Source organism: Vicugna pacos, chromosome 27 (assembly GCF_048564905.1).
Source record: "Vicugna pacos chromosome 27, VicPac4, whole genome shotgun sequence".
Taxonomy (NCBI): Eukaryota; Metazoa; Chordata; class Mammalia; order Artiodactyla; family Camelidae; genus Vicugna; species Vicugna pacos.
The window spans coordinates 8,256,930-8,269,204 of record NC_133013.1 but is presented as its reverse complement, the minus strand read 5'-3'; the positions used below and the strand labels follow the sequence as shown (position 1 = coordinate 8,269,204).

Genomic DNA, 12,275 nt, shown 5'->3' with positions numbered 1-12,275 from the left:
AGCAGCCTCCACAGTGTCCTTTCCAGGAGTAGATCCCATCTCAAGAAACCACTTTCTTTGCTCATCTATAGGAAGCAGCCCCTCATCTGTTAAAATTTCATCCTGAGACTGTAGCAATTCAGTCATATCTTCAGCCTCCACTTCTAATTCTAGTTCTTTTGCTGAGTAGTCTGCAGTTACTTCCTGCACTGAAGTCTTGAACCTCTCAGAGTCATCCAGGATGGTTGCAATCAACTTCCTCCAAACTCCTATTAATATTGATCTTTTGACCTCTTCCCATGAGTTACAAATATTCCTAATGGCATCTAGAATGGTGAATCCTTTCCAAAAAGTTTTCAGTGTACTTTGTCCAAATTCATCAGATAAATCACTATCTATGACAGCCATAGCATTAGAAAATGTATTTCCTCAACAATAAGACCTCAAAGTCGAAATTACTCCTTGATCCCTGGGCTGCAGGATGGATGTTGTGTTAGCAGACTTGAGAACAACATTAATCTCATTGTACATCCCCATCAGAACTCTTGTATGACCAGGTGCATTGTCAGTGAGCAGTAATATTTTGAAAGGAATCTTTTTTGAGCAGTAGGTCTCAACAGTGGGCTTCATGTATCCAGTAAACCATGTTGTAAACAAATGTGCTGTCATCCAGATTTTGTTGTTCCATTTATAGAGCATGGGCCGAGTAGGTTTGGCACAATTCTCAAGAGCCCTGGATATTTGAAGTGGTAAATGAGCACTAGCTTCAACTTAAGTCACCAGCCATATTAGCCCCTAACAAGAGAGTTGGTCTGTCCTTTGAAGCTTTGAGGCACTGACTTCTCCTCTCTAGCTATGAAAGTTCCAGATGCCATCTTCTTCCAATAAAGGTTATTCTACCTACATTGAAACACTGCTGTGTAGTGTAGCCACGTTCATTCCTTGTCTGAGCTACATCTTCTGGATAATTTGCTGCAGCTTCTACATCAGCATTTGCTGCTCCACTTTGCATTTTGATGTTATGAAGATGGCTTCTTTCCTAAAACCTGATGAATCAACCTCTGCTAGCTTCAAACTTTTCTTTTGAAGCTTCCTCACCTCTCCCAGCCCTCATAGAACTGAAGAGAGTTAGGGCCTGGCTCTGGATGAGGCTTTGGCTTAAGGGAATGCTGTGGCTGGTTTGATCTTCTATCCAGACCACTCAGACTTTCTGTGTATCAGCAAAAAGCCTGTTCTGCTTTCTTATTATTCCTATGTTCACTGGAGTAGCACTTTGAATTTCCTTCAAGAACTTTTCCTTTGCATTTGCAACTTGGCTAACTGTTCTGCACAAGAAGCCTAGCCTTTGGCCTGTCTCAGTTTTCAGCATGCCTTCCTCACTAAGCTTAATGATTTCTAGCTTTTAATTTAAAGCAACAGACATGTGACTCTTCATTTGAACAGTTAAAGGCATTGTAAGGTTATTTGCTGGCCTAATTTCAGTATTGTTGTGTCTCAGGGAATAGAGAGGCCCTAGGAGAGGGAGAGAGATGGGTCGGTTGGTGGAGCAGTCAGAACACACGCAACATTTATCAATTAAATTCTCTGTCTTATAATGAGCTTGATTCATGGCAAGCCTAAATAATTAAAGTAGTAACATCAAAGATCACTGATTACCATAACAGGTATAATAATGATTAAAAAGTTTGAAGTGTTTTAAGAATTACTAAAATGTGATACAGAGACATGAAGTGAGCAAATGCTGTTGTAAAATGGCATAGACTTGCCCTAGGCAAGGTTGCCACAAACCTTCAATTTGTTTAAAAGAAAAAAAAAGTAAAGTGTAATAAAATGAGGTAGGCCTGAATTTACATTCATGTTAAATAAAACGTTCAGTTCTGCAGTCACACTAGCCATGTTTTAAGTGCTCAATAGTCACATGTGACTGGCAGCCACTGTATTAGACCTCACAGATGTAAAACATTGGCCCATGCAGATAAATGATATTTTGCTGCTTTATTTGCAAACATCCCGCTTCAAGGCAATGAACGCTTAGGGTTTAATAATGTCCCACAATATTAGTGTTTCTAAACACAAATGTGATTCGTATAATAGTACCTCTGTCCAAAGCCTGGTAAGCTTTCTGACCAGGATACAGTGCTGTTGGGGTTATGGGGAAGAGTTTCTATTATAAGAGTGGGAATTTTAAGAAGCCCACAGTTACTATATCTTCATCTTCCCATTTTGAATCTTTCTAAAAATTCTAAGACCATGCTGGACGTTTTAAGATAGTAACATTAAGAGACCCTATATTAGTTAGTGCATTAATTTATCTTCAGATTCAGTGTTTATGCAAACTGACCTCGAGGACAGCCAGCTGAAGCTCCAGAAGTTAATGCCATAAAGCAAATCCCCAGAGGAACCTGAGAAAAGGTGTCTCAGGTCTCCTGTTGATGCAGTAGGTAAAATCCTCTTGGTGAAACCCAAGAAAGTGAATGAGGGAGATAAGGGATTAATCAAATTCATCGCAAAATGGTGAGAAATCACTTTTAGCTTTTCAAAAATGAAATTTTGCAAATGATAATCCCAAGTGTGATGAAACAGAGACATTAACGTTAGGAATTTATGAAAGCACTTGTGGAAAGAAGTGTAGCAGTTTGTGTTAGACCCTCAGAAATGGAAGATCTTTTTGCCAGTCAATCTACTTCTGTTAGTTTATTCCAAGGAAGCAGTATTAAATACAGGCATTTTTTTTTCTGAATGAAAATTTTACCCTTTATTATATATAATTTTAAAAATGGAGGCATTTTCAGTGCCCAAATATATAGGAAAAGTTAAGTAATTAGATTATGATTAAAATTATGCATAATTGTTTTAAATGTATAGAAAGAAAGCTGAAAGTCTGTCATTGTTGACGGTAGTCGTTAGGAAATGCTGTTTTTTGTCTTGCTGTTTTTCTGAATTTTCAGTTTTTTGTTAATGAAAACATTTTTCTAGGGGAAATCCTGTTTAGACACATACCATCTGACTTTCCAACTCTATTCTGTGGTGAATTATTAGACAAGTTTTAGGTTTTTGTCTAGATTTTGTTTTTCCTTTGTCACTGTTGCTCTGTTTGCCTATGATAATACTTATGGCACGATGCATTTTTTTTTTTTAGACCTCCAAGCAGTGCCTGTGTCTGCAAACGTAATTGCATTTGGTGCTTTCTAAAACTTTTTCAAAGAGTAATCACACACACACAAAGTAATCACATGAATAGCAAATTAGGGTACAACGCTTATGCATTTATTTCGTAAAACTCTAACTTAACTGCTTTTAGGATTTTGTAATGTCCAGAAGTATTTAAGCCCTTAAAACAAATGGGAAGCATATAGTAGTACCTCTGTACAAATCCTGGTAATACTTTTGACCAGGTTAGTGTATATTCCAGTCCTCAGCGCAACTGGTAAAAAAAAGATGGTGCAAAGAAGTATCACTGAAAAGTCCGTGGTGAAATTAAAGTGGAATGCTAAAAAATGTTCTAATAATACGAAAGAAAAAGGTAGTAAAGGGAAGAAGAGGAGGATAGAGGAGGCTAGTAGAAAACAAATAGTGAATCTAAACTGAACTATGTCAATAGTTTCATTAACTAATACTGGACTAAAGTCTCCAGGTAAAAGCTAGAAATTGTCAGAAAGGTAAGTAGACAAAACTCAGTTAGATGCTGCCTCCAAAAATACACTTTAAATAGAAAGGTACAGGCAGGTTGAAAGTAAATGAATGGTTGGGGATATTATCATGGCAAGTATCTGAAGGCCAGAGTGGCTACATTAATGTCGTATGAAATAGATTTCAGGATGTAGACTGTTACCAGAACTAAAAAGAGACATTTCACAATGACCAACTGGGCAGTTCATTAGGAGGAATAATAGTCATAAAATGTGCATCCACACCTAGAAAGGCAACTTCAAAATATGTGAGGCAAAAAATTGACAGTTAAGGGGAGAAATGAACAGTTTCACAATTGTAGTTGGAGATCCTGACATATCTCAGCAGTTGATAGAACAACTAGATTAAAAAAAAATCAAAACTAGAGAAAATCTGAAAACCATTATCAAACATGTTAGCATAGTTGATATTTTTGAAAATTGCACCCAGTGCCTACAGAATGTACATTCTTTTTATGTGTGAATTATATGGCCACTAGGATAAACCGCATGCTGGCAATGAAGTAAATGTCAGTAAATTTTAAAAGACTGAAATCTTAAGGGTATGATCCCTAACTGCAGTGGGATTCTTTTAGAAATCAACCATAAGATACCTAGGACGGCCTCAGATATTTGGAAATCAAACAAATTTTGAGCTGATAGTGAAAATACAATATATCAAAATTTGTGGGATGTACTAGAGCAGTGCTTAGAGAGGAATGTATAGCTTTAAGTGTTTGAGTAGAAAAGAACAATCTTAACTCAATTATTTAAGGTTTTACCTTAAGATACTTGAAAAAGAAGAAATTGAGCCCAGAGTGGATGTTCTCATTTACCCTCTCTGCTCCCCAACAATCTCTGTGGCACGTTATCATTAGAGCAGGAATCCTTCTTGCTACTTGAGGAGACTGACCTGATTTTGGAGCCCAGTGGAAATGCCCCAAGCCTGGAGCATTGTTGAAAGTAACTGTGCTCTTGATGTAAGTGTAAGCCAATCTGGAAAGGCCAACAGCTGCTTGACTGAAGCTTGCAGCAAGCAGCAGGGCAGCCTCACCTTGAACAGGAGACCTGGCAAACGAGACAGCCAGCCACGTGTGCTTTGATAAGCTGCTGCAGATTCCTGGGAACCTGGAAGGCTGATGCATGCTTAAGAGAGACCAGAGAGGACCCCAGTTATCTACTCATCCCTGGCTGAACTTGAGGCCAAAACACGAAAGCTGGGGCATACTTAATAAATTACCTGATTATTGAATGTTGTGCTCAACCTATACACAGATCTCCTTGGCAAAAGGTTGGAAGCCTTACTGGCTCAAGATGCTTAAGCACAACCTCTGACCAGTTATTGGTCAAACAAGTTATTCCTAGGAGCAGCCCCTAGAAGCCAGACTTTAACAGTAACAACTGAGCAGAAACAGAAGTGGCTGTGTACTGCAAGGGAGACAGTCTGCGTAGAATTCATTTAGGCAATTCACTAAAATAGCAACAGCAACCAACCTGGAAGAGGTGAGGATCAAAATCCAGGGTTGCTATGACATAGTCTAAAAACTTCAATTTTCAGTAAAATTAGGAGATGTGCTAAGAAACAGAAACGTGTTGCTCATACACAGGAGTAAAACCAGCTAATAGCAAGTGTCTCTGAAGGGGCCCAGATGTTACCCTTAGTTAACAAAACTTCAGAATAGCTATTATAACTGTGTTCAAAGAACTAAGGGAACCATGTTCAAATAATTAAAAACGACAGTGACTCATCAAATAGAGATGATCAATAAAGAGAATACACACACACACACATATATATATCTTGTAGATATAAATGGGAATATATATAAATAAAAATAAAAATTCTAGAATTGAATCTACAATAACTAAAATGAAGAATTCATTACAGTGGTTAATAATGGATTTGAGCTGGCAGAAGAAGGAATCAGTGACCTTGAAAATTGATCAATGGATCAAAATTTAAAAGAATTTTAAGAAATCAACAACAATAAGATATCCAGGACATTCTGTGGCCAAAATAACTGGTCAAGTAATGTTTGACCCAGTAACTGATCAGAGGTTGTGCTTAAGCATCTTGAGCCAGTAAGGCTTCCAACCTTTTGCCAAGGAGATCGGTGTATAGGTTGAGACACACATTCAATAATCAGGTAATTTATTAAGTATGCCCCAGCTTTCATGTTTTGGCCTCATGTTCAGCCAGGGATGAGTAGATAACTGGGGTCCTCTCTGGTCTTTCTTAAGCATGCATCAGCCTTCCAGATTCCCAGGAATCTGCAGCAGCTTATCAAAGCCCATGTGGCTGGCTGTCTCGTTTGCCGGGTCTCCTGTAAAAAGGTGAGGCTGCCGTGCTGCTTGCTGCAGACAGTGTCACAGCCTCACTCAGAGCCCCAGAGACCTGTGGGACGTTGTCAAGCATACCAGCATATGCATGAGGCATAATGGGAGCCAGAAAAAGCAAGGAGAAAGAGAAAGAGGGAGAAAAAAAGTATTTGAAGAAGAAATGGCCAAAAACTTCCTATATTTGAGGAAAAATGCTTAACTATACATCTGAGAAACTCGGCAAACTCTTAAGTAGGATATATTCATCTAAGAGACCTACTAGCCAAACTGTGGAAAGCTAAAAACAAAGGAACAAATCCTGAAAGCACTTAGAGAAGTGACTCATTATATACAAGGGATCCTCAAAGATAAGATTAACAGCGGATTTCTCCTAACTAACAACAGTGGCCAGAAGGCAGTGGGATGACATATTCTGATTGCTGGAAACAACTGTCAACCAAGACTTTTATATCTAGCAAAAACTGTCCTTCAGAAATGAAGGTGATATCAAGATACCCCAAGATAAATGAAGGGAATCTGTTGCTCTCAGACCTGCCTTACAGGAAGTACTAAAAGAAGTCATTTGGACTGAAAGAAGAGGACCACATGTAATCCAAACTCACATAGCAAAAAAACATCACTGGTAAAGGTAATTATTCACGTACATATAAAAAAAAGTATATTCTTTTTCTGTTGCTGTGTAACAAATTATAGAAACATATGACTTAATAAAACAGATGCTTATTACTCCAGCTTTTAAGATGTTGGCCAGACTGTTCTCACCTGTAGGTTTGACTGGAGAAGAATTTGCTTCAAAGTTCACTCATATTGTGAGCAGATTAATTCCCTTGCGTGTGTAGGACTGAGGACCTCAGCTTCTTGCTGGCTATTGGCTGGAGGTTACCTGTAGTTCCTAGAGATAACTTGCAGATTCTTGTCCTGTAGGCTTTCTCACCAAGGCTCCTTCGCTTATCAAGGCAGCAAGGAGGGTTGCTATAGCGAGTCTGCCAGCAGGATGGAGTCTCATGTATTGTAACATAACCACAGTAGTGACATTCCATCACCTTTGCCAGACTCTGTTGGTTGGAAGGAAGTCGCAATACTTGCTCATACTCAAGGGGAGAGGATTGCACAAAGACATGAACATCAGAAGATTGGGATTATGCGAGGGGCCGCCTTTGAATCTTCTGCCGTAGACAACATATATACATTTTCCCCCTTTCCATCTCTTGAAAGACAACAACATAAAGCAATAATTATGAAACTCTTGTTGGGCTTATATAAAGATGTAATACATCTGACAATAATAGCACAAAGGAAGAGAGAGGAAAGGGGGATGTATTGGAACAGTTTCTGTATACTGGTAGGATTAAATCCAAAGTAAGAATAGGAATGAAATAATAAAAAGAAATCAGTGGAACTGAAAATGGGCAAATGATGGAGAAAATTGATGAAACCAAGGAAAAGCTTGTTCTTTGAAAAGATCAAAAAAATTGATAAATCTCTAGCTAGACTGATGAAGGAAACATGAGAAAAGACTCACAACCAATATCATGTATGGAGAAAACATTTCACGTGAGATCCTATAGACGTTAAGAAGATAATAAGGAATATACCAAACACTTTCCTGCCATTTAGAAGAAATGGACAAATTGCCAGAACTGACCCAAGGGGAAAACAGAACAATTTAATAGCCCTATATCAAAGAAATTTAGTTCATAATTAAAATTTTCCACTAAGAAAATTTTAGAGCCAGCTGCTGTCTCTATTAAATTATTTCAGATATTAAAGAAATGAACAATAGCAACACTAGCCAAACTCTTTGAAGAAACACTTCCAAACTTACTGTATTAGGTTTTTCATACCCTGAAACCAAATAAAGACATTGCAAGAAAAAGACATTGAAAACCACTGAACAGTATCCTTCATGACTACAGATAGAAAAATCCTTAATGAAATACTATCAAATCTCATCCATCATTATATAGAAAGAGATATTACATCACCTCCAAGTAGTGCTTATCCCAGGAATGCAAGGTTTGTTTAACACCTGAAAATCAATGTGATGAGCAGTTTACCCTGTTAATAGAATAGGAGTAAATACCAGGTGATCACTTCAATAAATGCAGAAAATGCATGTGTCTATATGCATTCATCATAAAGACTCTCAGCAAACCAGAAGCTGAAGATAACTTCCAAACCTTAAGGAAAGGCACCTGTGGAAAAACTACGGCTTACATCATAGTAAATGGTGAACTGCTGAATGCTTTCCCTCTAAGACCAGGAACAAGGCAAAAGTATATGCTTTTACAACATTTCATCATTCTGTTCGAGTAAGAGTCCTGTGGATTGGAAAGGAAGAAGTCAAGCTGTCTTTGTTTGCAGAGAACATAATTGTGTATGTAGAAAATGGTAAGAAATCTACAGAATGTGCTGGAACTAAAAAGTGAATTTGGCTAGATTATAGAATACACAGATCTGTATGCAAAAATCAATTGTATTTCTCTATACCAACAATTAACATTTGGAAAATGAAATGTAAAAATAATTCATTATGATAGCAACAAAACTCTAAATGTTTGTTAACAAATGTAATGAAAGGTGTGCAATACTTGTACACTGAAAAGTGCAAAACATTGCTAAGGAAAATGACAGAAGACCTAAATAAATAGGTATTCTGTGTTCATGGTTTGGTTAGATCATTTTATAATTTTGTAAATTAGATTTACATTTTTAGAGTTGGTAGAGTTCCAGTCAAAATTCTGTCAGGCTTTTTTGAAGAAATTGGTAAATTGGTTCTAAAATTTCTTGGCCAAAACAGTTTAAGAGAAGGTTTGAGGATGTCTATTAACTGCTGTGAAAATTTATTATAAAGCTACAGTAATCAAGACAGTCTGGTATTGGTGTGTGGATACACTGTTAGATCAGTGGAACAGAATAGAGTTCAGAAATAGACCCACACATGTATGGCAAATTGCTTTTTGGCAAAGGTACCAGGGTAAATCATTGAGGAAAAGATAGTCTTAAACAAATTATGCTGCAACAACTAGATATTTATATGGAAAATAATGAACCCTGATCTGACCTCACACTGTACACGGAAATCAACCAGCGGTGGATCATTGCCCTAAATGTATAAAACTAGAAGAAAACAAAATCTGTGTGACATTGTGTTTGGCAAAGACTTCTTAAACAGGACGAAAAGCAAAAAACAGAAGAAAAAAAATGACAGGTGGCTTTACCAAAATGGAAAACTTTTGCCCTTCAAAAGAAACAGTATAGAAAATGAAAAAGCAAGCATAGACTAGCAGAAGATGTTTACAAAACATATCTGACAAAAGGGCTTGTATCCAGAATATAGACACAATTGAGTTTTAAACTCAATAATGAGAAAAACAACACAATGAAAATGGGTAAATGATTTCAGCAGACACTTCACAAAAGAAAGTATATGAATAAGCTCAATATCACTAGTCATCGGGGAAATGTAAATTAACAATAAGTTACCACTTTATACTCTATTGAATTGGTAGCATTAAAATTACTAATAATGCTGAGTATTAGTGGAGATGTAGAACATCCAGAATTCTCATATGTTGCTGGTGGGAAAGTGATACTGTATAGTCACCTAGAAAAACAGTTTGGTACTTTCTTAGGAAGTTAAATGTACATTTAACATGTGACCCAGCAATTCTCTCCTACGTATTTATCCAAGTGACATGAAAACATATTTCCATCTACATACAGACTTGGATGTTGTATGAATGTTCACAGTAGCTTTATTCCTTATAGCATCAAACTGGGAATAACTCACTTGTCCATTTACTGGTGAATATACAAATAAAAAATTGTATATCCTTATTATGGAATACTATTCAGCAATACAAAGGGATGCACTTTCGATGAACAACAACATGGATGAATTTCAAAAATACCATGATAAATGAAATAAGTCAAGCACAAAAGCCCACATACTCTGTCATTCCATTTATGTGAAACTCTAGAAAGGCACAACTTTAGTGGTTGCCTGGGGCCCAGAGTCTTGGCAGGGAATTGACTATAAAGAAGCAGGAAAGAACTTTTTGAGATAATGGAAGTATTTTGATTTTGGTGGTAGTTACATGACTATATAATTCCTCAAATTTCAGCTTGTACATTTAAAGTGGGTCAGTTTTATTGTACCTCATTAAAGCTGTTGCAAAGAAAGAAACCGTATCGGCAGGGAATGTTTCTCTGCTCTTATTTATGTATACTTTTAAACTTTTCAATAGGTTTAAATGGATTTCTTGAGACTGCTACAACTTGTTTAAAATAGGTTACACCTGTGGGGAGGAAGCTTGCTAAAGTGGACAAAGTTAGGAGGTTGATGGGGCTGCCATGTTAGTGCCCAAGGAAGGCTTTTCTGATGAAGGAACACTTGAGCAGACATAGATGAAGTGAATTCAGTTCAGAGAAGGTTTCTTCACATGTGCCTTGCACATTTCTTATAGAATTTATATCTAGGTGTCTTGTAGTTTCTATTACTGTTAAAAATAAGATCTTTTTCTTACCTTATTGCATTGGTTAATAATAATCCTTAATTTTTGTTTTCATCTTTATTTGCCTTATACTTCCCATTTGTTAATTCCTTGAGGAAAGTAACTATGCAGATTTCATATGTTGTTAATCTGCAGTCTTCCTTCTGTGCTGTGTTTCCAGTGTGTGTTCAGTTAATGAATTTTAATGGTTTTTACTTAGACTAAGCAGATCACTGCTGTGTTTGTTAATCTTTGTTTTTCCCAGCTCAGCATAGCAACAAGATGTAAGTAGAATCTAAAAAAGACCTAAAGTGGAAAACCCAAGATGCAAGTGTAGTTTCATATAACGTAGTTTTACTGTCAAATAGAGTGAGTACAGGATGCTCATAAGACAGTTTACTGGCAGCTTTAAAGGCACTCATGGTGGGTGAAAGGTGGGAGAAGTGAAAGAAGATATTCTTAAATTTCACTAACAGATTAAGAGAGAATGTCTGGAAGCAGTTGATTGGCCGGGTACGAATTAGAAATGGCCATCTTGGCAAGATTTACGGTTTCATCTGAATAGAAGGGGTTCTTTCAGATTTCATGCCTGTCTTTACATAGTCTGCTGTAGGTAAGTGAGGTATCTGCAGACAGACCGGTGCTCAGCATCCTGTCAAAATGGATACATTAGCGGCTCATACTTATGGCTTACCGGTAGATGGCAGCAGTATGCTTTGTTTAAATGTTCTTGCCTTCATTTTTTTTCTAAGTCACATAGTGAATAGATATTGCATAGTTTTCTTTTTGCGAAGACCAAGACAGATATGATACTCTCATTTTCTTTAAATGGATAAAGATAATATTACTGTTGTGTAACGTTAGTTTATATTGAATGATTTTAGAAGTTCAGCTGATACAACTTACCTAAAAAGTGTTAACTTTTTATAGGTTTTGTTGCAACTGCTTAATTGAAGTTTGTGTTCTCTGCAGTATTATTACTATATAGCATGTAGTTTTCAGCCTCCTAGGTTTTCCTAAGAGACCCAGTTGTCATAAAATGTCTTAGAACTAAATAACATTTCACTAAACAATATGTGAGTGCTAAATCACATGACTTTGGAGGTTTTTGTTTATTTAAAGAACACTCATGAATTTTTCTCTTTTCATGAACAGACTAAAAATTAAGGGTGACTTTTGTAAGAAGAAAGCATTTTAATCCTAGGTAGTTAGATCTGACCAGTTATCTTTACATGGAATTGTTGGCCTCCTGGAAGTGACTTACATAATATGAGGGTTCTTGCCCCTTTTTTGCCTGCTGCCCAGGAAGGCCAGTGGGTTGAGCGCATCACAGAGCTGACCCTTCAGGAAAGATTGGGAGCAGATGACAGAAGTCTGACTTGAGTCACATAGCAGATAAATCATTTTAGTTTCTTTCTCCTTCGTTTCTTTCTTTCTTTCTTTTCTTTCTTTTCTTTCTTTTCTTTCTTTCTTTCTTTCTTTCTTTCTTTCTTTCTTTCTTTCTCTCTTTCTTTCGCTCTTTCGCTCTTTCGCTCTTTCTTTCTTTCAGAAATCAGTCAATTTAGGAGAGGGTTTTAGAACTGCTTTTAAAAAATAATATTTCTACAGTGCTGAGTTCTCTTTCAATTTTTCACACGTGTGCCACTTAATTCTTACAAACTCCAAAGTTCTTGTAAAACTAAGAATTCAGAATAGACTTTTATCTTATGAAAACATGATTTATCAACATCACTTAACATATATCTTACATGCTTTGGAATTTTTACAGACCACAGAAAAACTTTTTTTTTTT

General features: G+C 36.8%; 1 protein-coding gene across 2 annotated transcripts in view; it reads left to right on the top strand.

Moving 5' to 3' along the window:
- The window catches only part of ASB7 (ankyrin repeat and SOCS box containing 7), a 49,197-nt gene that overhangs the window by 17,545 nt on the left and 19,377 nt on the right, over positions 1-12,275 (top strand). The window lies entirely within an intron of this gene.